Source organism: Sesamum indicum, unplaced genomic scaffold (assembly GCF_026168435.1).
Source record: "Sesamum indicum cultivar Baizhima isolate 11 unplaced genomic scaffold, ASM2616843v1 HiC_scaffold_100, whole genome shotgun sequence".
In the NCBI taxonomy this organism is placed as follows: domain Eukaryota; kingdom Viridiplantae; phylum Streptophyta; class Magnoliopsida; order Lamiales; family Pedaliaceae; genus Sesamum; species Sesamum indicum.
In genome coordinates this window covers 40,001-45,000 of record NW_028292343.1, presented here as the reverse complement: position 1 = coordinate 45,000, position 5,000 = coordinate 40,001, and the positions used below count along the sequence as shown (strand labels likewise).

At 35.4% G+C, this 5,000-nt stretch overlaps 2 non-coding genes across 2 annotated transcripts; both read left to right on the top strand.

Moving 5' to 3' along the window:
- Positions 1–394: 394 nt before the first annotated feature.
- On the top strand, positions 395–478 carry TRNAY-GUA (transfer RNA tyrosine (anticodon GUA)). Its single transcript has one exon. It is a non-coding gene; the product is annotated as a tRNA-Tyr (tRNA).
- A 108-nt stretch (positions 479–586) lies between these two features.
- Positions 587–660, top strand: TRNAD-GUC (transfer RNA aspartic acid (anticodon GUC)). The gene has a single exon. It is a non-coding gene; the product is annotated as a tRNA-Asp (tRNA).
- The last annotated feature ends 4,340 nt before the right edge of the window (positions 661–5,000 follow it).

The window sequence follows — 5,000 nt, the reverse complement described above, 5'->3', positions numbered from 1 at the left end:
GTCCCCTGGAACTAAAGTCTTAGAGAAAATTTTCGATAACTTCTTGATCCCGCTTACTAGATTGATTTTAGCTAGATTTATATAGAGAATGTCCGATTCTAATGAAACGATTCATGAATATGAATGACGAATCAAAAAATTCTAGACAATTCCGAAAAACGGAAAGATACCCCGGATCTAATCATATCATTCCATTATATTGACAATTTCAAAAAACTGATCATACTATGATCATAGTATGAGGGCAGTTGGGCAAGTCGGCCCCCATCGTCCTAGTGGTTTAGGACATCTCCTCTTTCAAGGAGGCAGCGGGGATTCGAATTCCCCTGGGGGTAGGGTACTACGAAAGGAAGTTGATCATGGATTACCAATAAGCCTAAAATTGATTCTTCCTGGGTCGATGCCCGAGCGGTTAATGGGGACGGACTGTAAATTCGTTGGCAATATGTCTACGCTGGTTCAAATCCAGCTCGGCCCAATAATTCGCCAATCTACCATGAGATGGTATAACCCCCCTTGTCCTTCAGTAATACCCCATACGAAGATAAAAAAGAATCAAATTTTCTGCTAGATCCCTTATTGCCCTGGGATTGTAGTTCAATTGGTCAGAGCACCGCCCTGTCAAGGCGGAAGCTGCGGGTTCGAGCCCCGCCAGTCCCGACGGATCCAATATCCACTAAATACATCAATTCATTTTTCCCTTTCTATGAACTAGTTAAAGGGTGTCGGGGGGCATACTTTCATTCCCAAAGCAAAAAGGAGTCTTTATTTCTTTTTTCTTTCCTATTTTCCATTTCGCTTTTATTCTTTGTTTAGGTTTGTAACTATGTGATTAATCGAAGTGGAAAGACAACCTGATGATCCTTCATCAGATGATTGTCCAAGGAAGACGCAAGGTAAGTTATAGAAAAAAAACAAGGAAACGGATGATAAATAAAGGAATTTTGGATTGATTGGGTCAGGAGTCCAAATTTTGATTCGGTATGGATAAAAGAACTTCCTATGTTATACTATTCAAGTCTCGACGACGAATTGATTTGATAGATCAGATATTGTTATTCATGGATATTGATCCGATTCAAGATCATCGAGAGGTAATTCATTCATTGAATTTACAGACGAAAGATTTATCATCTCTAGGGATTAAATCCCGAGTTATTGCGAAGTAAAAAACCGATGAGATTATGGAAGTCCAATATTCTTGCATTTATTGCTACTGCACTATTCATTCTAGTTCCTACCGCTTTTCTACTATCATTTATGGTAAAACAGTCAGTCAAAATGATTAATTCAAATTGAATTTTCAAATGAATTTGAATGAAACTTTCCTTCTGAGTTCTTATCAAAAATTGACGAAGTCAAATGAAAAGGATTCCAATTTCACGTCTTAACTTAATGAAATGAGCGGACTATAATCGGCAGTATTCTAAGAGATAGATAGTATGGTAGAAAGAAGGATTCATCTATTTCTTTCTACCATACTATCTATCTCTTAGTCTATATAGTCTATAAGGGTGTAATCTAGAATAAAGATAAAGGATTAAGTTTCTATATACAATATTCTCTTCATATATGTGTATATTAATTCCATATATTGGATGGAATTGACATAACACCCAATTTGCTACATCTATTTGTTCCGATCAATCTGAAATAATTCTTATCTTAGGATTCTAATTGCTTTCCTTTTACTAATAAGGAGAGTAAACCTCACCGATTTTTAACGCCCGAACCATGATATGAAATAAGTTGATAAAGCCTAAATCGCCTTCTCAAATTTAAACCAAGCGGTAACTGCCCAATATGTGACTCGCCCGAGGCAAGATCTTATTATTGCATAGTCTCTCGTTAGACAACCACTATCTCTATATCATTTCTCATAGAAAGTGCGTATACACTTAACAAAACGACCTCGTCTTTGAACAGTAAAGAGGCAAAAAAATAAAAAAAAAAGGTCCGGTCCTTCGTATCCATCTATAAAGATAGTAAGAGCCCATTCCTTTAATTGAAATAGAAAATTTCGGAAGAATTTTAGGTTGGAATAAATTTCCAATCATCTGAATCCTCCTTTCTTTTCGAAATAGAAACACGGGAATCGCTGAAATATCTCTTTGATTGAAAGAGTATGATTCATATCATAGATTATTCCATTGAATCCAATGGGATTCGAATTCAGAGGTTTTTATTTTAAATAGTTCAAAACGTGTTGCAGAACGATCTATAAAACAATTGATACGGTTTGATTCCTCAACTCAATTAGTAGTACTTCTAGAGCCCACTTCTTCCCCACACTACGAGTGAAAGGGAAAATGTAAAGACTACCATTAAAGCAGCCCAAGCGAGACTTAATATATCCATGTGAATTATGTCCCCTATCTCTATAAATACGAAGGAATTATTTCTCACTAATAATAGTGGAATCAATGGCGCAGAGTCAAAAAGGGATTCTGCCCGAACACTATTGAGAAACCAATCCAATAAACGATTATGATTTCGAATCCGGAAAGATTAAACACAAGCAAAATACGTAGTAACATCCCAAGGGAATGGGAACATGTAGGAATAAGAATAATAAGGCCTATTCTTTTTTTGTTTGGTGACCTTCGTAAGTAAAAACGGAAGGGGAAAAATCACTAAAAAAGAGAAATCACTATCTATTACAGACCTCTATCTCCCCATTTGATCTAATCCGTACCCCCTTTCCCGATTATCGCTGTGAAACAGGGGTTTTGACTAGGGGTTGCCGAAAATAAATTCTTTCTTTTTGCCCCTTTTTCTATAAGAGTTTAATTATCCATCCAATCTAATATTGATTGGATACCTGAGCCCGCAGAGATTCTCGCGAGTCCGTCGTATATAAAGCAACTTCGCCCCCCTCCAAAACTATTAACTATTAATTGAATTTCCTATCAGGCTCTACAATCCGATTCAAGGTCCAGTCATTAGACACTCCCTTAGTAATAGAAGGGAATTGTCAAGTCTTGATAGCCCCTCTACCAGTAGATTAGAATATTTCCTTGAATCCTAGATGCGAACGAGGATTCACAATCTTTTCTTTATGCTTAGAATCAAACAAAGTATCAACAGTCTCTTTCCTCTGCTTCTACCGGGGAAGAACTCTGCGAGTTATATCAGCATAACAGAAGAGAAGAAGAGATTTCTAGTTTTTTGTTGATCAGGCGACACCCGGATTTGAACTGGGGAAAAAGGATTGCAGTCCCCCGCCTTACCACTCGGCCATGCCGCCAAATGATACAAAATAGATGAAAATTTTTCCGAATTACTGAATTTTTATTGTACTTGCATTTTGACTCCTGTTTTCCTTAATCCTTTTCCTAAAAGAAACACCCCCTTTTGATTGGATTTGATCCATCCCTTCGATTGATTGTCTACTACTGAAAATACACAATGCTAAAAACATTCTCTCGCTTTTCTATTGAGAAATCAAATGTGTATTTTCAGCCGACAAATTTGAACCATTAACTATGGCTGCTTACTTTGAATTCATGAACGATTCTGGGATTTGAATCTCAAATTGTGTTTTCCTAATGACATAAGAAAATACAAATTGAGACAGAACTAATCAGTATTTCTTTTTCAATCAAAAAATCCTTCTCAATTTCAATTATAACAAAACATATGAGTATATGTAAACCCCAGAACATAAATTGTTACACAGATTATCCATTATTTAGATATGTTGTTGATAGGGAATTTATCATAAAATTATCCTACTTTCATTGCATTGAATAGAAATTCTCTTTTGATAGAACACGACCCGGGCTGTCCCGAATAGAACCGGCAATAAAAGAGAAGTCGGATATTATAGCTATCTGCATACGTGTTTAATAAATGCAACCCTTCTTATACACTTCAAATCGTATTCTACTCAAAAATCAGTAAAGTACAATATCTCTCTTCTCTGCGATCGTTTTTTGAACAACGAAATCCCTAACCTAACATAACATAAAGGCGGTTAAGTGCTAAAAAAATGGATTCTATCTGATTTTTGTCTTTGTCTCCCACGAATCCTTTTTATTTTTCTCAAATTCTAATATGTAATATCATAATAATGGTATAATTTGAATCATTTTATTTTTGTTTTGCTATTCTATAGAAAAACCCTATGACCTTAATAAGTCTAAGTGACAGAATTCTGTTTCTAGGATTGTTTTATCAATTCTTTTCCATTTGGATCTGTTGCAACTTCCAATTTAAGTAGAAAATTCTCTTTATTCCTCCGTTCATACGTAGTTCATACATTTCATTCCAAATATGGAGTTGGGTAAAATTTCATGTGATTCAGTAAACAGAATAGAAATTCCATCAGTACTAGATCGTCGATCTAATTCGATGAAGAATGTACTTAATAATATAATGGGATTTTTTGATAAATGGGAAATTCAAAATGCTCGGGGATGCAAAAGAGGGCAATGTCTACAATACCTGGATTTAATCAGATCCAATTTGAAGGATTTTGTAGGTTCATTGATCAGGGTTTGACAGAAGAAACTTTATAAGTTTCCAAAAATTGAAGATACAGATCATGAAATCGAATTTCAATTATTTGTGGAAAGATATCAATTGGTAGAACCGTTGATAAAGGAAAGAATGCTGTGTATGAATCACTCACATATTCTTCTGAATTATATGTATCCGCGGGATTAATTTGAAAACCAGTAGAGATATGCAAGAACAAAACTATTTTGATTGGAAACATTCCTCTAATGAATTCCCTAGGAACTTCTATAGTAAATGGAATATATAGAATTGTGATCAATCAAATACTGCAAAGCCCCGGTATTTATTATCGGTCAGAATTGGACCATAACGGAATTCGGTCTATACCGGCACCATAATATCAGATTGGGGAGGAAGATCAGAATTAGAGATTGATAGAAAAGCAAGGGATATGGGCTCGCGTGAGTAGGAAACAAAAAAATCTCTATTCTAGTTCTATCATCAGCTATGGGTTCGAATCTAAGAGAAATTCTAGACAA